This window comes from Zootermopsis nevadensis, unplaced genomic scaffold (genome assembly GCF_977971745.1).
Source record: "Zootermopsis nevadensis isolate Lab colony 2312 unplaced genomic scaffold, Znev_1.0 Znev_ptg000026l, whole genome shotgun sequence".
NCBI classification, from domain to species: Eukaryota; Metazoa; Arthropoda; class Insecta; order Blattodea; family Termopsidae; genus Zootermopsis; species Zootermopsis nevadensis.
In genome coordinates, this window is record NW_028259158.1 from 1,478,034 (window position 1) to 1,500,686 (window position 22,653).

The window sequence follows — 22,653 nt, forward strand, 5'->3', positions numbered from 1 at the left end:
GAATGCGCAGTATGACTTGAATGAGTATTATTATCAGTATCAGATTACCTTGTTGGTGTCAGTACGTCTTCTCTCACTTTTCTCCATTTCTTAAATAGTTTTCTGTCGCTGTTCGGAGACGATGTGCTGCTTGTAGAGCAGTGATCATGCGACTGGCTTGGTATTTGTTTATTTATTACGTTATTTGTTTACTCGGCATTGTTGTGTTTCTATACCAACACAACAATGCAGAGTATAAACAAATATCTGTTGCCATTGTTTGAAGACGTCACCTTCTGTCACCGGGATCTAAAAGACACACAATTGAAAATATATAAATCACTTTTATATTACTGTTAATTAAATTAAGCAATGAAGCTATAACACACCCATCACAGTTTCTAGAGTTCACCTCAGTGAACAATACAAAACACATACGGATGTGTTCAAGGTCGTATTTTTCTGTGTTCATTGTACACGATTTTCAGATTCTGTAATACTACAGATTCAGAAATATAAGATATGAAATGTTGACAGAGGAACTACGGTTCCGGAGAATCTGACGTAAATACGTCTCTATAATGTAATGTAATGTAATAATTCTTACATAAGATAAGTACCTGTGATATTCTAAAACGTTTTTACCAGCACAAAATTATCTATTCTACGACGCACTTATTCTACAGCCGATTCACAGCTCAGTTCTTTCCGCAATAACGAAAGCGGATTGTTGACGGCAGTAATGTAACACAACAATGCCGAGTAAACAGATCACGTAGCAATTAGTTTCTTAGGTAACATAACCATTGTTATGTTACCTGGGAAACGTCAAACTTCATTGATATGTTACCTGGGAAACGTCAAACTTCATTGATATGTTACCTGGAAAACGTCAAACTTCATTGATATGTTACCTGGGAAACGTCATCTGTTTATCAACAAATAAACAACAATGGTTACCTACATAGTTACCTTACATTACATTACATTACATTCATCTACCACAGACCCATCTTAAGCGTAACTAATTCAATTTAAATAAGCAATGTCTTAATCAAACTTTACTCGATTGTAAAGCAGGTGTGACGTATTTACGTCAAATTATCCGGAACCATGGTTCCACTGACAACTTTTTACATGCAAAACAAATTAATTAGAATAATGGCCGGTGTCAAAAGCAGGGTGTCTTGTAGGAAATTATTTCGTAAATTTAATATACTTCCACTTGCAAGTGAATTTATACTCTGCTGTCTATCATGTGTGGTGGAAAACTTAGATAAATTTAAAAGAAATACAGATGTACATAATTTAAATACAAGATGGAAACGTGATCTCTATGTGCCAAATCCTAACCTTACTAAATATCAAAAAGGAGTCTACTATACAGGTATCAAGTTGTTTAATAATCTTCCAACAGTTAAAAGTCTAAGTTATTATATAAAGGTATAAGCCTGCATTGAAATATTACCTCTTCACTCACTCTTACTATTCCGTAGATGCTTTCATCTCTGCTGAACATTTTTAAGCTTTATGTATAGCTATAATCTATACGTAAAGCAAGTTTTGCATTTCTTTTTAAAATTTAAAATTCTGAGGTTTTTGTATATATTAATTTGTTAAAATCTTGAGTAAGAAACTAAACTAACCCCCCCCCCCCCCTTCGGAGGGTTTTTTTTGTGTCTTACTCAAGTCTTTTAACCCCTTCCTTTCATTGTATTTATCGCCTAAATATAATTTAAACACAGAGGCGTCAGTTTTCGTAAGCAGTTTGACTTGAATGAGTATTATTATCAGTATCAGATTACCTTCTCTCACTTTTCTCCATTTCTTAAATAGTTTTCTGTCGCTGTTCGGAGACGATGTGCTGCTTGTAGAGCAGTGATAATGCGACTGGCTTGGTATTTTTTGATTTCTTTGTTGTGAAGCGTTATTTGTTTACTCGGCATTGTTGTGTTTCTATACCAACACAACAATGCAGAGTATAAACAAATATCTGTTGACATTGTTTGATGACGTCATTTCCTGAAGACAACGAAAATCACAAATTTTTATAGTAGAAGACTAGAGCAGGGCGCTCCTTCCGGAGCGCGTTCTCTAATCTGATATTCTACGTCTTTACGTCGCTGTTCTTGTTCAGTCAACTTTCTACGTCCATCCCCACCCTTGCAAATCTTCGTCTTAAAATCGATCATAATAGTTTTCGTAATCGTAATATATCGAATGAGGATCAGTTTACCTTGTGAAGTTGTTGGAGTCGGTACTTCAAATACTTGATGACGTCTTCTTTCGCTTTTCTGATGTTTTAAGCCAACTGTCAGTCGATAATCAAGATTGCGGTCTGCTGCTTCTGGAGCAGTGATAATGCGACTGGCTTGGTATTTTTTGATTTCTTTGTTGTGAAGCGTTATTTGTTTACTCGGCATTGTTGTGTTTCTATACCAACACAACAATGCAGAGTATAAACAAATATCTGTTGACATTGTTGATTGACGACGTAATTTATTAACGACGACGAAATCACAAATTTTTATAGTAAGAAGATTTTCCAAACTCTGCAGCTGTGTCGAGGTCATGCCTTGCCCAAACGAAGTCGTTTAGTTAGGTTTGTCTCTTCGGATTTCTTTCGTTGGCCTTGATTTTAAATCGATAGGAGGGCACTCATCCACTGATTCAGATCAGAATTTAGCAAAGATCTGGCCGTGGTAGATCGCACATTCGCTCTTTGGGCCTGTGGCCCGTAGCTTGAGATACTGTTCCATTAAACCACTTTTCAGTCTTGGGGAGCAGCTCCGGCCATTTCTGAGGGGTTTGGTGGCAGTGGATTTTGCGTAACCACAGCGTTTCGACCTTTCTTAGCGCGATAAAAGTTGGTGAGATGCGTGAGTGGAGACAATGACTCGGTTTTCAAGTTCAGTACGGATAATTCTTATTACACAGACTCTTCAGAATATTATTCCGGGCTAGGTACGGGGCCAGATCCCTAAGTTTGCGTCCTATCGAAGAATCTCTATCCAGGTTAATGGCCTTCACCAACAAGCCTTCCTGCATCTCGCGTTCGCTCAGGCGAGGAAATTACTAGCGCCACTGGCTTGATTAATCTTATTTGCATCGTCCGTCTGGCTTCTCGATGAGAAATGACAAAGCTTTGTACAACCCTAAGGACTTCTTGAGACGTGCTGCTCAAATAGGAGAGCCGTGTACGTATTTCCTGGAATCGGGATTCAAAACAACGTGAAAAGAGCACCGGATAAGCCGAAAAACATCCACGGAGTCGATGCAGCAGCTCGGCCATCGGAGCGTAGCGTGATTGGTCTGGGTTCGTAGCCCGGTTCACACAGCGTTCGTCTACGAAGATGCGGGGAGCCTTTCCCTGAATATCGTCATAATCGTGAGTGGATTTAAGTGGCATGACTTGGAATATTCGAGAATTCCATCTCTCATCGTCTGTTCCATTTGGGTCCTAACTGAAAGTCTCACTGAAAATGGCATTGCTCTCGTATGCGAGACACAGAATGAGATTGCTGTGGCATCCCCCGGTTCTGAATGTGTGTTGATCCTCGGTGCTTGAACTGGTCCATCCTCCTCTCATCGAATGAATCAATATCGATAAGTCGATTCACTGGATTCTCATTACGCCTATAAAAGGGAATCTGCCCTATCAGAGCCACGTAATGAATAAACAATGCATCAGTGTTAGAGTAAATTAATGTGGAATTAACTTAAATTGTGTTGATCCTCAGTGCTTGAACTGGTCCATCCTCCTCGTCCATTGCTGATTCTTACTTTATGCAACGCGAAAAAGAAATTTCCAATTTTCGTACTCAGTTATTTGCTTAGACGCCAGAGAAACGTCAGCTTCGAGACGAGCGGCGTACATCCACCCCCTCCCCTCCCCTCCCCTCCCCTCCCCGGCGCTAAAACTTCAATTTCCTCAGACGCCGAGGTAATTCGCCGATGTCACAGCAAACCCGCTAGAGCGTGCCCCAGGCGCTGAGGCCGGTTGAGCGTCTGTTCGCGACGCTTGGGAATAATTCGTACCCGTTCGAACGACGTGAGTGCGAAAAATAGAATTTGCTCTTTTCCGAGTCGCAAATCAGTGCCTAACTCGAATACGCCGTAACCCACAGACATAAGGAGATTGCATTTGAATGTATGAGAACATCCACTGCTCCTGCACTTGAAGTACAGGCAACACGCAGCACTTCACGTAGTTTTCCGCAGGCGCAGGCGTTTGAAGCGATAAGAATTCAGAGCCTTTTAAGACGGTCGTAATTCGTAAACGTGGGAGCTCGACTGAAGCTTCGAGCTTAAGAGAAATGTGATTCCTGCTAGCGGATGCCAGTGGCCCTCATATGAAAAACGAAGGACATTCATTTAAATGAGCCGAGTTTATTTGCCCAAATCTTACAATAAGTAGATACATAAATGCTACTCATCAAAGTAATTGATTCTGAAATTATTGCTACTGGGACGAAATTACGAAACCTCGTCCATTTTATCTTGTGCCTGTGTTACGAAGGAGAACTTCAAATCATAAAACAAAACACGATCCTGCCCCCGTGTGCGTTAATGGCCGCGTACCAATGTCCTTACTGACGCGAACTTGGATTCATTTGTAGCTCTGTCCAGTTTCATGAAATTCGTATTTCTCTCCAAATAGTGCCCTTTTTTTTATTGTTATTAAATCGAGGATGTGGACTGAGGACAAAACGAGAAAAGTCCTTCTTGTGGTCACTAAGGTAGTTCAAGGCCTGTGACTTCGCTCACAAAAGTACGCTGAGAATTCCCATCCAGCTTCTTTAATATCATTTTCATGTGATCTGACGTCAGCGTCAGAGTGTTCCAGTTGGTCTGTCCCCTTCTGGTTTTACGAATAGGATTTTCTCATGGTTTCTAACTAATTCTCCGTCTAATTATCATTTATTTCGTCATCTTAATAAAATTAGGGACCTCGTTATTTTGTAGTAGTCTCCGACCTCCTGCTGATTTATTCCTCACAGGCCCAAGCCAGTTTAAGAGACGAAGTTCCGAAGAAGACGACAGATAAATTATGGTCCATGAGATGCCGGAAGATAAGGTTTCAGAAGCGCATTCCCTGACTGTCGATTAAACTAATTTGTCTCGTTCCATGTGGAACGTCAAGACATTATTTAACACTCGCAAACTAAGATCCTTGCATGTCTGATGGGATTTTACGGGCTTCTTAGAATATACACGCACGTGTCGCATTTGCAAAAATTCTGTTTTAAACTGTTCACCTGCAGTTTGCTCAAGTGCAGAATTCTCTTCTGTTACTCATGCCGAAGCAACTGGAAATGGGTTCCGAAATCGTCGATCGTCTTACTCGAAGGCCGTAAAGCACGCGCGATCCAGCAAGCTTTTGTTAACGAGCAGAAAGCATCGTCAGTATCATTCATTCGCGTTTTCACTGGCGAGGCTAGAAGTCAGGTCTTCTTTTTTGTGTTTCCGATATTTGTTGTTAATTGGCATCGTGATTTGAAACTGGCTGTAGACAAGCAGACGTAACCCCCCCCCCCAAAAAAAAAATAAACACGTACTTAGAAGAGTTTTATCTCCAAAAGTTTACCATTTATTCATATAAACATGGTTCATTATGTTATCCCTTAAATGTTCTGCTCTTAAAACCGGATATCTGTAATAAAACTTTGAGAGTCGCTGAGTTTCAGCCACGGATCTTATTTGGCTCAACACGGACTCAGTTGGAGATCGAACGCGAGATTCAGATAATGCAACTTTGCTGTTAATATACCTCCTGAATTTCCTGACTTGTTGATTAATGTAACGGAGACCGGAAGTTTTTCTGAATGAAGCCGTTAATCTCATTATGCAGTACAGATTTTGTGTACGCGTAATTTTGTGTTCTGCACAGACTTAAGTCGTTGATGAACTGCGTTAGCGAACGCAGAAGTGAATTCGCTCTCTACTTTGCCAATCTGTGACCCTCCAGTCTCCGCCTGACATCTCTCTGATAAATTGTTCCCCTCTGGCAGGTAAATCACTGCTGTGGTTCCGATATCACGGGGATTTATCAGGGTTAATTTGCGGCACGTTCGCACTCAATATTCTGGTGTTGTTACGAACACGAGATATGTGCTGGATGTGCGCATGCGCGTTCGAGGTAATGGACATCAAAACAGTAATGACTGCGCGAATTCGACCCTTTATGACGACACAGATCATTTACCAATGCCAAGGCGTCTAGAATAAACGACGCCCTCAATCTTTGATCTCCATTTCCTTGCTGGAAAATTCTCGCGTTTCTCAGCTCTTAAAATGACAAAGTTCGCGAGTATGTAGAAATTCAGGCGTCGTGTTTCTTTGGAACGTGGCGTCAGGAAGGCTCGCGAAATTTGTGCGTAAAAACGAGAATTTGCTTACATAAACGGGATTTTTGTTTGGCTGAGAGTCTTGGCATGTCAGGACAAGGGCTTACTACTCCTGGTGATGGTAAGACGATCCCATCAGACAATTTGTTCTTTGCGACAGGAACTTTGGATTCATGTGCGTCTGAGCTTTGAACCCAGGGGGTTGGCATCGTGTTAGGTCAAAGGAGATCCATCTGGATAATTCTGGCTGAAGGTCTCCGTGATCGGGGGTAGGCATTTTGAAAGAGAGTCCCAGAATACGACTGATCGCAATTCTTTGTGAAGTCGAGAGAAACAAAGCGTTGGACATGTGCACGGGCAATACGGGCATATATCGCTCTTTGTGAGTGGACCAATCAGCGCAAAGGAGGTCTCCTGAAAAACACCTGTTTAGAGGCCGAAACTACGTTGTTGCAACTTCGCACCTGGTAAACTTTTCTGGTGTTCAAGGAAGGTTTGGATTTGTACGGACAGCGAAGTCTGCAAATGACGGCATTTCACGAGTCCTCGGATTGTTTGCATGGAAATACATGTTAAAAAAAAAACAATTAGCATTCACTGGAAACCAAAGTTTGTCGCGCAGAGCGTGGCAACACTGAATGTTTCATGTCTCCTTGCTTGTTTCTCGCAACGTTTGATTCCTTCGACGTCAGAGTGCACGTGAGTGATGCAGGCCTCAGCCTCAAATTGTGCTGGAAAACATTTTTATGTTCCGTGACCTTCGTTGACCTTTTAACGACACACAGTTTCGGTTTTATTACTCTCAAGGACAACTGAGAACTGGGTTTGGACTAGACGACATGCACCCCGCATCCATTTCCACTTTGCCGGCAAGGAAGCCCACTGAAGCGAAATTTGACGCTGAAGCCGAAACACGCTCCAATGGGTCTCGCCCACTTCATGTGGGTATCGAATTCTCTTCCGCCACATCCGGGATTTTGAGGTCAGGACAGAAGCCTTTGAACGATTGGAATCCGGCCAAAGCCTGTCCAAAATTTCCTCGGCGTTTTCAGGAAATTCAAGTGACCGGAAAAACTAACGTCGCTGTACCAACTGCTAGATTATGAAGCGGCGAATCAAATGAATTGATGTTTATTTGAAATGAACTCGAAGCGATCGCGGATTTAATCAGGACTAGAAAATTGTCCGTGCAGAATGACGAGAAAACCGAACACATCATTTGGGAATAATTTTATTAAAGAGTGTAACGAAGAACATGTACAGTTTAAACCATCGTTTGTCCTTGCTCAATTGCGAAAACTGCGAGCGTCTGTTTTCTAGTTGTGTAGAATTACATGGAAGTGTTAACAGTTTCTTTCCTTGAACACAGAATTTAATATGGCTTAATTTTGCAGTCTCGACCAAAATCATACGTCGAGGTATAAAGTAACTGCACAAAGAACGCCGTGCGCAGAGTAGGCCACGGTTAAAATGAATGTCGTGTAGATCGGTGCCATGCATTCTTGATCGTGGAGATCTTTCAGTAAGGATAGCCGATGTTGCAGGGTCCATCCAAATACGCAAACACAAAGTAAGGTTTAGATCTGGCCCACACGTTTTTCATTTCCCAAACCGCATAACTGATATAGACTAAATTTGGTATTGGAGCCTACATTAAGAGTGGTCGGGTGAAATACATTTTCGCTTGTAGTTTCGGCTTCAAAGTTTTTACGTTGACATAAAATTGGTCTTCACGAACTTCGCGCTGTCTGGACTTTCATCGCTTGGCGTGGCGACGCATCGTTTACGACGTGATTCTGAGTGACTCCAGGCATCGTACTTGAGTCTTGGGAAACGTAACTGGAGCTTCTAAAGTCGGCCTTTCTGGAAGTAAAACAGGTTGGCTGCAGTCAGATTGGCGATTAACAATGTTTTACGGAATGCGACAAAAATCCTGTTGTCTCCCCCCCCTCGCCCCTTCCGGCATCGCCACTAGTGCGGTGATAATGTTCGCTAACAGAAAGTGCTTTGGATGCAAACGGGAATCCAGATAAATTCTTTGGATTATGACAAAGTGCGTTTCGCGGTGTCTGTACGAGTTTCAAACGGACTTGGGAAAAGTCACGTTTCTCTTCAAATTAGGCGGACGTACACGTAGCCCTCGATTTGCGCCGATTCAGAATAACGCCGGTTTTGAAACCAGAAAGCTAAAAAGTGAAAAGAATATATTTTACTATTATTTATAACGTTTTACAATATATCTCGTAATTCTTATATCGCTGATTTTGAATAAAAAAAATGCATTTACGTAAGTTTCGTTAACGCGAATTTGCTCCAATGAGATCGATGAATCGGTAAAAGTTGTTTGTGAAATGCAAACTTTTTCTCTTGTGCTAGGGCGAAGAGGAGTGTTGTGGCATCCATGAAATTTTGAAAGAAAGAAAGAAAGAAAGAAAGAAAGAATGAAAGAAGAAATCACGACAGTTTACACTACACGCCTTTTTTAAAAAAAAACATGACGATCCTGAACCAGGGACTTCGTCAGAGAACTCACGCCCCTTCATCACGCCATATTTTTTTAAATTACCTTTATTTTATTTACGTTATTTCAGAGCTTTAAATGCAATGCCATTATTTTACTCGTCAATGTTTTGGTGCTGGGAACGCGTGTCATTGACTTCCCATTGATTTACATTATAAAATCGTTCCAATTTACACCGATTCGTCCAGGAACGCATCCCCGACGTAAACCTGTACTTGTGTTTTATGCACGTGGGATAAATAATTTCAATTAACGGACGGAAGAGGAAAGCCAAATGCGGACAAATGAAGATCAGATTACGAATTCATTGTAGCGAATTATTTAGCGCTCAGTTTGCCCCCCCCCCCCCCCGCATGTCCGCTTTGGCCATGAGCGCTGGGCAGTTACGAGATCGTTGCGTAACTTCGTCATTCCTTTCTTGTGACACAATCCTCGGGGTCACGTCGTTGACCTAACAAGTGTCTCGAGCTCTTGTTTTCCGACGCTAGTCGCTTTCTGCAGTCAATTCCATGATCCAGCAAATGTGAAAAGACGGACACAATTTTATGCATTGTAATTAATTATTTCCAATTAATCAATGATAATAACTGTATTTTCCTCGTAACTTAATACATTCTCTTCATACGAATATAAACCCATAATTTCAAATGTTACTTACGAATTCTGAAGGCCCTCAGTGCTTGTTTGCTGTTTTAAAACGCGCTGATGCGACCATCGGCCTTTCTCTCACGCATATCGATGCGAAATTTTCTTTTGGTTTTTGTTAAATCTGCCGGCTCACCACAGAACAAATCTTTTTGTGTGGAATTTGCAGACTTTGATATGAAACTTTTTTAAGGGTTTATAAGTTACCAATCGACGACCGGTTTAGGAGAAAATTGATTAAGTTCGATTTAAGCTTCATGCAGAGTTGTCGTATTTGACCAATACGAAAGTAGGAAAGCCAAAATAAAACTCGCTTAGCCCCCCCTCCCCCCTCACACACACTCACACATTTTTATGAAAATCTTTTGCGTATTTTTTTAGTAGGACGAACAAGCTGCGAGCGTAGCATCCCGCAGATACAATGCGCTAACTCAGGCGAACCCTTCGCCATTAGTACTAAAATAATTAGAAAAAGGCTAGCAGGGATGGGAAAAAGCAAATCAATAGGGCCTGACAGCATTTCTGGGGAAATTCTAAAACTGGGTGGGGCAGCCATGATTCCATACCTGGCGCGATTGTTGGACGTAACAATTAATAATGCCACTATACCAAGGGACTGGAAAAAAGCCATAGTGGTTCCTATTTACAAAGGAGGTGATCGATCATTGGTCACAAATTACAGACCGGTCAGTTTAACATCGGTGGTCTGCAAACAAATGGAACACGTTATAGCATCTTGTAAATACTTGGGAATTATCTTAAGCAGCGATTTAAGCTGGGCTGATCAAGTAAATTATACGGTGAAAAAAGCCTGGAAGGCACTTCATTTTACAATGCGTGTTCTCAAAAAGGGGAACAGTAACACTAAAAGTCTAGCCTACACATCACTAGTGCGTCCGATTCTGGAATATGGGGCGGCGTGCTGGGATCCTTACAGGGAGGGGCAGATAAATGCGTTAGAACGGGTGCAAAGGAAAGCATGTAAATTTGCATATCACAGGAGCGATTCGAACTGGGAAACCCTGGCACAGCGTAGAAAGATAGCACGAATATGTGCTCTCTTTAAGGCGTACACGGGAGATCGGGCATGGAAAGCTATAGGTGACAGATTGCAAAGGCCATACTACCTGAGCAGAGTCGATCATATTCGGAAAGTTAGGAGCAGAAAACAAAGAACAGATATCGGAAAATATTCCTTTGTAAATAGGACCATCCAACTCTGGAACCAGCTACCTGCTGAGGTTTTAGGGACTCTCTCCTGTAAACCAAGTACGTTTAGGAAGAAGGTTAGGAAAGTGATAAATGAGGTGAAGTAAAGGGAATAGATGGGTGGGTGCAGTGAAGGGGGGTAAATTGGGGTGAGGATGGGAAGGCTTCATAAGTGTAGTGAAGTGAAGAGAAGGTCCTGATGAAACGTGTGATTCATTACTGTTACTGACTTATGTCTAGTTGGTATTAATTTTTAAGTTATGTACTTTAGGTTATACGGTTTTGTAATATTATGAGTTGTTTTATTTTGAGTGTGGTGTGTTGTTTTGTTGTGTCTTATTGTTCTTGTTGTGCCTTATGTTTTTTGTGCCTCATTGTTTTGTTGTCTTATTGTTTTTGTTGTGTCTTATGTCTTTTTGTCTTACTGTTTTGTTGTGTCTCATTGTTCTGTTGTTTCTTATTGTTATTGTTTGTGTTGTCTTATGTTTTTTGTGTTATTGTTTTGTTCTGTCTCATTGTTCTGTTGTTTCTTATTGTTTTTGTTGTCTTATGTTTTGTTGTGTCTTATTGTAGGACCACTGCCACCGGGTAAAAACCCATTTGCAGTCAAATAAATAATAATAAAAATAATAATAATAATAAAAAAATAAAAATGTACGCTAGCATAATGTATGAAAATTGTATTTGAATTATTTATCGTTTTGAAGCTTTATATAATTATATACACCTGAGGATGGTTCTTTTAGGAACTTAAACATGTCGTGAAACATGAAAAATGATGGTCTAATGTAAATCGAATATTTCGATAAAGAACATCATTTAATATTTTAAATATTTTAAATGTTAATTATTGTAATATTTTAATATTTAATAAGAATTTATTGTGATTAGACGGACAAGATTTAATATATACAATATAATATAGTTCACAGCTAATTTTTATGATAATTTTAGTTCTGTCCTCCCATCCATATCTAGGTTTTACTGCAGATAAATTTCCTTCAGTTTTGGTTTGGTCTCCTTCGACTTCAGTTCTACGTGCTACGTTCTCCGCTCATTTTTAATGAATTGTGGACAGTGCAAATTATTTTGAAACTCTTCGCTTATGTTTCTTCTAGCCTGTTGCATTATTCCATTCACGCTCAAAAAAACCATCAGAAGTCATGGGAGCCACATTATATCTTCGAAAGACTCTTATCGAGTCTGTGCTATGATGACAAACCAAGTTTCACATCCTTACAAAAGTACACGAATTAACTCTAATTTATTACATCATCCCGGAATTCAATTCGTTTTAATTCTCCTTTGAAAACTGTTGTTATTTATTTTACTGATACTGCAATTAATAATAGTTGTCTTTAAACGAAAATTTAGTCAAGCGTCCTGGTTACAAAAGAACAGAACACATTCCAATAATTTATTTTTTATAAAGACCAGAAAAACACGTTGTTGCTGGAAAGTTCCCAGACAATAACCTCTCCTCCTTCTGATGAGACTAAAGTAAGAGTGAAGATTTTAAGGTGGTAAGTGGTAAACCTTTAGACACACCGGTCGCAGTCTATTAGCCAGCAGTCTAACAAGCAATGAAGTATGGTTGAGGATTTGCAGTTTTCACTGCGGTAAGTCCGAAGAATGCTGTGTCCTGGGTTGTTACGCCTTGTAGACTGACCTGATGACGAAGGCAGCAGGGACCTCTAGAACGTCTGTAAACCTCTACCACACTACACGACGCTACAACCCAGAAGATTCAATTCAATTCAATTCATTTATTAAAGTCACCATCAAAGTAATATAACAGCGCCTGAAGTCCCTAGCATCAACTTTGTTTGCCCGTCCGTGTGGAACATATCCAAAAAAGGTTTAACAGAGCTTCTTGTTATTATATATTTGATAATTTTACTAAAGCTTGCTGAAACATTTAGGTTTATTTTAAAATAAAAAAAACATTAACTGACACGTTACGCAGAATCCTACATACAATTATGTTGCGTGTGAGTGACTGGGCGGGGAATCCTCAGCCAGTCACACAACCATGACAGGGAATCCTCCACATTGTCTACATCGTCCAGCCAGATTGACGCAAGACAGCCAACACACGCAGGTCACTGAGTCTGATAAATCCTGACATAACTCGCGCCATTTGCAATAATAAAATTCAAACGTAGGCGACAGAATTACCGTATACGCGTACATTTCGCAACTTGCTTCTCTTATTTGCACTTAAGTTAAATTTGGCGAATTTACATTTACATTTATCCGTGTTCCAGCGACTCACCTCTACAGAACCCATTATTTCAGCTGTGATGAATTTTCTCCTTCCGTCTCTAAGTCACCAATCATTAAAACTTTCTCTGACACCATCTTCCTGCTGCCTTTATAAATTCTTCAATGTCGATCTCGTCTTGAGACACTCTGCTCGTTCCGAAACACTGAAAATATGGAAGTGAATGTTAATTAGTGACTCAGGTTTCCTAATGTAACCGGAAGTACATAATTTAAACCTCAGTAGGGTTACAGAGGATCTTAGTTTAAAGTTTATTGGTTTTTATCATTATCTTGAGGCGAATTCCAGAAGAGGACCCCAACATATGTCAGAAAATCTCTGTTAAAATCTGTAACTAACCTTCTTTTCATTCACAATCTTCATACCTCATTCGACTTTTACATTTTATATTCGGTTGAAAGGTCGTCATTATGCCAGCAAAGATCAGTAGATGCCCTGGACCTCACAGTAGAATTTACGTTCATACCTCCTACCGATAAATTTCTATTTTTTTTATTTTATTTAGTGTTCTGTCTGACGACAGGTCCATATGAACAGGACACTTCCATCCTTTTCTCGGACTGGGACCTGTTCATATACGTTCTTGGCAGATGATCCAGAAGTGGTTTGCCATTGCCTTCTTCTGTGTGTGAATGGAGTAATTGTTGGGATGCCACGGAGGAAAACTCCGTGATGCCTAGACCACGGCCTTGCCCAACACAAGTTATAAATTCAGGCACCGCCGGGAATCGAACCCGAGACCCCAGGATTACAAGGCCAGCGTTCTAAGTTCTATTAGTGAGAATTAATTCGATTTTCCCCAACATATGACAATAAAACAGTAGTTTCAATTCGGGAAAAGGTTTCCAAGTGATTTTATTAATGCTTGAGAAATAACTAAAAGAATTACTGATAATTATGATAATAAAATAATAATAACAATCCGCATAACGTAATATTTCTGGTGCTTTTGGCAGAGTATTAGCTTTGACCTTTGCGAACAGCGTCGGGGTTACCTTCGGGTCAGCGACGTTTGCTTGAGTGAGTTGTCTGGTGCCCGTCGGGGTGGATGGAATAATCAGTGAATAATCCTCCGGGGTGTCCCTCAAGTAATTTCTAAGCTGACTGGGGATCCTCGATGCAGTAATTCCTTGTTCAAAAACAAATGAAATTGTTTTTATAAATACGTTATCTATTTTCATTTAAACTACAAATGGATATGTCGACAAATTTTTATGAAAACCGCAATGTAGAATTTCATGAAAATCTGTTCAGATGTTCTCACGTTTATACCTGCGAACAAACAGAAATACAGACAGACAGACACGGCGAAGGTAACAGGCGCATTTAAAATTAATTCTAAATAATCATGGCGTAAACATTTTATCTCCCTTCTATGAATTGATTATTTCTTTAAGAGTTTTGCAAACTAATAAAAATTATAGGTCTCTGGACTAGGTACTTTTAAATTAATACGTAAAAAAAATTATCGACAAGAACATTTGTTAGTATATCTTCACTGAATTATTCATAGAAGAATCGCCCTAACTTCGCAAAATACACCCTTCTACGTAAATATATAAACTAACATGTAGAAAATTAAAGTTATTTTCTTTAAACATGTATTAAATCATTTCGTGTTCTGTCTGTTTTTATTAGCGTGCTTCTTACGACTGTTTTGGACGAATCAAATGTGGGCGGTTGGCCGCTGTATTTAGAACAGCACGCAAGACCAAATAAAGTGATTTTATCTACCTAGGGGAATAAAGAATATGCACGGGGAATTGAGGGGGATTATAAGAACAGCGTACAACTCATAATCTGTCTGTAAAGAATACGTTGACAATGATATTTGATCGAGTGGTTACATTAATAAAAACATTACCCATATATAGGAAACGAGTTCATGAAATGACAAAAGGAATTAGTAAAGAATGAATTAAATTAAAATACGCTTTACAGAAGAGTAATACAGAGTGTCTGAAAAAGATGTATACGTATGAATGAAAGAAAAACATTTTAATAAACTAAATTATTACATGCGTTAGCATTGGCAATTAGTTTATCCACGAATATAATATAGGTGTTACAAATAACCACCGTCAGCTTCGTGGCACATTTTACAAAAGTAAACAACTGACTGACAAGAGGTCACTAAAGTTTCTGCTTTGAATAATTTGTTTTGGGACAGCCTGTATTTAAAATACTTTAAATGTACGTAAACAAAATGATCCTATTCGGTGAGAAACGAAAGATATTTTAAAGTTGAGACAGCCAAAGGAATACAAACTGAGGAATTAAGAAGACAAGGAAACATAGCAAACGACTAATACAAAGAGAAAATTATTGAGTGCACGTTAAAGTGACAGTAGAGAGAAGAACAGAGAACGGAAGAAATGTAAATCGTTAATGAAAATAACCAGAGAAAGCACCGAGGATTGAAGTTTAAAATAGATTACAGGAAGAGTAAGGAATGCAATGCATATAGAACACGCGAAGGAAAATCTCACTTCGAGCTTTCCTGTGGGTTGGGTAATGTTCGGCAACTGGTCTTCTGCGGAACACTGGTGTGCCGCCACAATTTGTCAGGTATTCTGCGATTTTTTATACAAAAATACAATAAATAACTTATTTCACAATGAGAAGTCATAATACACAAACACATTGGTTCATCATGGATGCCTCTGTTCAACAGGTTTCATGATTTGTTGTCATTTGTCTGCATTCTTTCAGGGCAAGAATTTGTATCTACATAAATATTTATCGCATAATCCTCTTCGTGGTGCGTCATTCTGTGGTGTGCCGTGATGTGTCCATGACACATTATGGTGTGCCGCGGGTGAAAAATTATTGAGGAACATTGTGGCACTTCCATGGTTACATCACGTCTGTGGAAACTGTCGTGATAGTACAGCGTTCTATTGTCTAATCATTCATTCTGGACATAAATCACGTTAGATTAATAAGAAATAGAGCAGACTTGTCAAATTCAGTCTCTACTAAGGGCAGTTTAATAATAAATTGTGTTCTGGGGCTATCATATGGGTGAGAAAATCATAATAGCCTACTTTAAATAATTCCAAACTTAAGCTACTTTTTCGTTCTTTTTAAATTCCCACAGGCACACACAAATGTGAATTTAGCTGAAACTCAATTCCACTTGATTTAATTTAAATATAGTACATATAGCCTATTTAATGACTATGAAAAAGGCTATGTTAGTGAACTTTTGTTGACTGAATAATAGTCCAAATATGTTGCTCAAAAATAACACTGAAGCAAAGTATTGAATAAACAACTTTCCTCGATATGTTGTCTAAAAGTAACTTTATTAAAATTATAATTTTTCGATGAACACAGACTAAGATTCTACAGTACACGTTTACATTTAATGTGAGGAAAACATCGCAACATATCTTAAACTGAATCAATCATTTGCAAGATTAATGACTTCACTTTTAAATTGTGCTGTGTTTCTTTTCAATAAATATGGGAACTTTTAGAAACAATGCAAGTCAATAAATATCTTCAGCTTATAAATAGATGCAAAGGATGTTGCCGTAATAAAACTTTATAAAAATTAGATATTTTTTCTTTATTCTTGGGGTAAATAAGTCAAGTCAAAATAAAGTGTTTTTGCAGTAATTCTTTTTGTTTTCTCGAAATTGTTTTTGTTGTCACATGTGTTTTAAAATGACGAATTCAGTTAAATTTACATGGTCGTTAGATTCGTACATAGAATGAGCTCTGTATTTTACGAAATGTCTTTATCTGAAGTTTTTTTTTTGTATTCGTCCAAAATGCAGTGGCTGGACATGCGTTTGTGAACGTAGGGTTATTGTATTAATATCATTTTCACTGAGACTTCAACCCCAAGATACATAAAAATTGTTATTAGTGTGCCTACAGGTTATATGAGCACGAAACTATTGGCTCATGATGCGTGTATATGATATTGTGTTTTACTTTTCTTTGTGAGAGATTTCTGTGGACTCATGATAATTTGTAAATGACTGATTACATTTAATTTAATTATTTTGTGAATTTGGAAGGAAAGAGATACCTGCTGTCCGATTTAATTTCTTTAACTTAATCTGATATTTCTGTGGAGGCTCTGGATAAATTTAAGAAAAGCTCGTAAAAATATTTATTCGATCTGAAGACTTTCTTAATACGTGTCAGACTTTTACTGAGAAGAGAAATTAGATTGCCCTGCAATAAATTTAAACTCATAAAAGAACCTAAAATATTTCCAAACTTTTATAGAAAAGCTGAGCCAATTCGTTACTAATAAAATCGCGTAGGGAAACCAGTGAAACTTTGCGCTTAGATCAAAGTCTCGTTTGGATCACGGAAGATTCCGTGGGATTGATAGCTAAAGTTAAGATCCGCGCGTTACCGGACGGTTCGTGACGTAGATGAGAGCGCACCTGAGGTTTTCGCTCTAATCCCGCTTCAGCGTTAGAGTTCACCCACATTCCTAAAACTTTGACCTTATCATAAAATTAGAGCTCAGACTGTCTGGAGTAAGAAATGGGCCTCAGTGATTTCAAGAAGTTGGTCACGTCACCCGAGACGAGGCCCTATATATCAAGTAGGCGTTTGCAGGATTCGCTGCACTGCCCGGAGAGTTCGGATCCTAGAACCGGTACTCCGTGCCGATCCGACCGAAACGTGCGACAAAGTTTGAAGTATATTTACGTTTTCACATCAAATACGACTTTACTCTTTAATTATTGTGTTTTGGTGTAGTTAGTAGACGAAAATATTGCGGAATAGATAAAGGTCTATGAAGCGTTGAAATATACTGATATCACAAAGGCAGTGACCGACTCATTGAGGCGGGAGACAGTAAAAGTTATGATTTTACAAACTATTTTAGTCCACAGGATATAATAACGTGTCGAAAGCAACACTAGACGCGACTTTCGGGATGTAGAGGATCAGGAATATCCCGCAGAGACAGGAGTGGCGCTGTTTAATAAGTGAAGGAACTACGGCGGTGGAAAATCGTACAGTTTTCGGGGCGAATCCGTGCGTTCCATGTTTATTACAAGTAAAAGTCATAGAAATTAGAGTGAAGGAAGGGTTAGCAGATGAGAAGGATTGTGCCGTCCATTCTAAACGATGTTTCACAGTGGTGGTACTATTTCGCTCGCTGTATCTCGGCAATGTCTTTGGAATACGTAGTTATTTCCCTCTTGTCTGCAAGAGTGTGACGTGATCTCGTGTATTTACACGTCCAGAGCGCGCTGGGAAGAATCTTAAGTTACAACATTTAGTAACGTAAAATACATTTTTATCGTTATTATTACTGCTATTGGCTTTTAAGAACTATGCTCATACACGTATTTGACAGATCAGGAGTCTATTAACCAAATGTTTTGTTTCTTAATGCTTCCAGTGGAATTTTCGTTGGTTACTCCTGGGTAATGCCTGGAGTGTATTTTTAAATCGGGCGTAATGGGCTCCTTCCAAATCCTTACCTCCTCAGCATTAATAATCAGCTCGTATCCTAACTTATTCGGAGCCACGTATTACATTTGGAATTAGACCCCTGAAACCAAAACTGGTGAATTAAAAATTGCGCTATGGATTAGATTTAGAGCCATTTACATGTGATTCACACATGTACTTATCTTTCTTGAAGATTCTTGTGTTTAAAAGTTTTTTCGGAAGAAAATTATGCTTTTATTATTACCAACACTTTTTTTCAAATTATATTATTCCTTTCCTTTCGGATCAAAGCACCATGCATCACAACTTAAGACGCAGCGCAATACGAAAACTGTCTGTAATATGTATGCATTTTCCATTAGATGTGAGTAAAACAGAGTTTTCTGTTAACACTATTATTTTCATTAATTCATTTTTAAACTCTCATTACTTTTATGTTTTCTGCTTGTATAATTGTTATTTACTGTTATTTTAAGGGAGTTTATTGCTTTCGATTAATGTTTAAACTACAGAGGCAAGACCTACCATGACTGTATGTGAGTATTAACATTAGGGTAAGCTAGAATAATAAAAAATAATTATGACGAAAGGACTAGCTAAAGTAGTATATATTGTAACGACTAATTTTGGAAACCACAACAGGAACGAGTATTTTAAACACTTGCTTTCTGAAATAACAAAGACACGAAGCTCGAAGTCTCATTCTCTCTTTTGTCTGCCGCTCATGGAGCAAACGGCAGGTTCATGCTAAGTGCATTTAAAATTAATATTTACGTAGAAGTTAACTGAAGTTAAATTGCTCGTAAAATTGTTGATTTGTTTATACTGCATAATTAATTTTAGACTGAAGACCTGTTTTGAGAAGGAATCATAGCTCGAATACGTTGAAATCAAGTTAACTAAATCCGATTACGTTAGCAAAAACATTTTGGGTTAGAATAAAAGTTTTCTCTTCTGTTCAAATTCTACTTGAATCTAAATGTGTATGTGTGTGTGTATGTGAAAGAGGCTTATTCTAACCGGAAAAACTTATATCCACTATTTTATCCCAACGTTCTACCTGCCTTTTTAAAAAGTTTTGTGACCTTTCCTTACTTATTTCCTTTCGCTTTCTTTCATCTGTCTCCACGTACAGCCTCCCTTGTTGCACACTGCAACTCAGTAACTCAAAACTTCCCCATAATATTTTTTACCGTACACTGAAATGATTCTCATTCCTTCCCCTCCATGGCCTGCATCTATTAGACGGTGGGAGCCAATTGCTTATTCCTCTCTGCCACACTCCTTCTGCTATTCTTTACCAAACCACCTAAGCCCCTGCAGGAATGCCCTCTGAAGCTACTACGTTGACCTATCAGTATAAGAGATGATAATGTTGCGTCATATTGTGATGATTATAATTGTTTAATTTTAACCGTCTAATCACAATAAAATATTTTATTAAATATTAAAATATTATTACTACAATTAACATTTAATATTTAAAATATATTAAAATGATGCTCTTTCTATCGAAATATTCGATTTACAATTAGAGCATTATATCGATTATACACCTGAAGATGGTTCATTGAAAACCGAAACATGTCGTGAAAAAGATGATTCTCTAATTGTAAATCGAATATTTCGATAGAAAGAGCATCATTTTAATATATTTTAAATATTAAATGTTAATTGTAATAATAATATTTTAATATTTAATAAAATATTTTATTGTGATTAGACGGTTAAAATTAAACAACTATAAGTTTAAATAAATCAGGTACATATCACTCTTCATACTAGGATCCTTTAAAATTACAGAAAAACGTTGATCAGCTTCTCAATTTAAACACGAAACTATCTTTGTGGCTATGGAGATTGCTGTTTTCTGGGTTCTTGAGTCGTGCAGTATCTTTGAAGTTTAACGACGTCTCAGAGAAACTTGTTACCTCTGGAATGTCGATAAAGTTGTACCAGACTTCAAGCCGTAAATCTCAGAAAATAGACGTCTTCATAATCGCCACCATGAGAACCTGAAATCCCACATTTTTGAGACGAATTTAACATAATGAAAGAAGAGATGGGTGAGTCATGTACCATATGGGGAGACGATAACAGAATACAAAAATTTTGTTGGGAAACCTGACGAGAGATGTCATAGATATCTAGCCGTTGAGATAATACAGAATTGGACCCAATAAATAAGACGGCGTGTTCTGTATTCATCTGGCTTAAGGTAGGTACCAGTGTCGTCTCTTGTGAACACGGTATTGACATTTATGGTTCCACAAAGGCATGGAATTTCTTCACTTAATTATCAACTATTCCTAGGAATGATTGCTCTCAATGTATTTAACTACACAGACATTTTTACTTGTTTACTCAAAATATCGTTTCTAAGACAAAAACTTCATGGTCAGTACATCGCAAGTGGACACAGGGATGAGAAAATATCTCTTTAAGTTTGATTTTTACTTAGTTTATATATTTCTCTGAACCCTATATGTAATGTTGAGCTACGAATGGGTCATAACTTTAAAGGACAAATTAAATAGTTACGGAAAGAAGCGGGAAAATGTTGCTATAATCTGTGTTTAAAGTATTGAGCCAAAGTTTCAATTTGCCACGAATATTTCAATCAAGTTAGAAATTCACAAAAATGGCACCCGATACGTCCCGAATTCAAGTCTAGAACGTTTCTACTAAATCATATTCTCCCTTGTCGAGGATCACAAGAAGCTTATTTCACGGCGTCTACAAAAATTCTCCGCTGTAAATAAATTCGCCAAATTTGCTATCAGTTCTTTGTCGACACATTTCAATTCATTTTAAATCGGACAACAATAATATTCGCTTTCACGTGAACACAGGCTTTAATTTCTGAGCGCGAAATGACTTGTCGGAGCTCCTCCAACTGCAGAATGTGTTGGTTAGGTAGTTTTTCTCCTGCAATAAAATGGACTATGCTGGCTCTGGTGTTAATAAATCATTTGCTACCTACCCAGAAGTTGATTAAAGTTTTTTAATTTCATCAAATTATGATTATTAAATGGATCCAAAGTGTGAACTAAGAATAGACTTACAGATAACAAAATTATCGCATACCTGTACAGAATTATGATAATTTATTTAGAATGTTACGTGGACGTCTGGGAAAACATTGTCCGTGGTTTCGCTTTGTTGTGAATCTGTTTGCTAACCACAGAATCAACAGTGTGGTTAATTTATAGGTGGGCGTGATTCCTATTACAAAGGGAATAATATTCAATATTTGTTTTGTGTTGAAAAATAATATAGCCAAGTTCATTAATATACCTGCACTATGTATCCAAGTAAGAATGCAAACCATATGTTAATTGGCTTTCGGGTTTGTTGGTATTTTCATGGTCGTCTCTTTGGCTGTTTAACAGAACCGCAGACAGATGTACCGGTAACATTACTACTGAATACTGAGGCTGAAAGTCAAATTACGATATGTTAACTGCTAGGCTAGGTCAGAGCGAGTGTACAGATATCCTCGTCTGTCCTCTTCATGATCAACATCATTGGTTAGTTGGTCGGTTGGTTATATTATAAAGCTGTATCAACTGATGAAGTTATCAGACGAACAGGAACACAAGAATTATAAATACATTAAAACAAATAATGAATTAGCTAATTAAAATACGAGGCATGGAACAAATAATTAAGGATAAGAGAATCAGAAGGAAAGAAACTTATTTAAGGCAGACAGATGAAAGATTCAGCAACAGGTGGACAGCTAGTGGTTATTTTGAACATAGGTTTTAAATTACCAAATTTGCATTTATTTTCTTAATTCCTTATCATTAAAATTTTATTTCTGTATTTTTCGTTGTTGTCAATACATTGTTCTTAAGACGTGAAAGTCTCCTATTACAAACAGGAGGTAGTGATCTGAAACACGATTAAATAACGGAGTATTAATATTGTAGTAGTAATTATTTGCATTAAAAAGAGTATTTCAAATGACAGCAAACTTTACACTCACCGCTGTGAAAACCTCAAATCTTACAAGAGTAATTTCACTTAACAGTAAAATTATTATACAGCAACGTTTACTTAGGGATCATTTTCTTCTCACAGTTGAGTAACCTCTTATAAATTGCTATGATACAAATACTTACCCTCGACAACATTTGAAAGGAAGACATTTACATCAACTATGAACAATTCTACGTGTACGCGGGGTGTGCTTGTCAAAAACTTTAAAACAAATAAATTTTAAATAG

General features: G+C 38.1%; 2 protein-coding genes across 9 annotated transcripts in view; one reads left to right on the forward strand and one right to left on the reverse strand.

Moving 5' to 3' along the window:
- LOC147872556 (protein argonaute-3-like) overlaps positions 1–22,653 on the forward strand; it is a 204,193-nt gene that overhangs the window by 178,025 nt on the left and 3,515 nt on the right. The window lies entirely within an intron of this gene.
- The window catches only part of LOC147872586 (brefeldin A-inhibited guanine nucleotide-exchange protein 1-like), a 33,036-nt gene continuing 18,418 nt past the window's right edge, over positions 8,036–22,653 (reverse strand). The window contains exons 6-8 of one of the 5 annotated variants that reach the window (XR_015537190.1): positions 13,981–14,114; positions 12,977–13,130; positions 8,036–8,189 (exon numbers count right to left, since the gene is read on the reverse strand). The gene's annotated coding sequence lies outside the window, so the exon portion shown is untranslated. Of the gene's footprint in view, positions 8,190–12,417; positions 12,433–12,672; positions 13,131–13,980; positions 14,115–20,418; positions 20,437–22,207; positions 22,319–22,653 lie in introns of those variants that run through there. The other 4 variants (XR_015537191.1, XR_015537189.1, XR_015537193.1 and 1 more) reach the window with 4 other exon arrangements.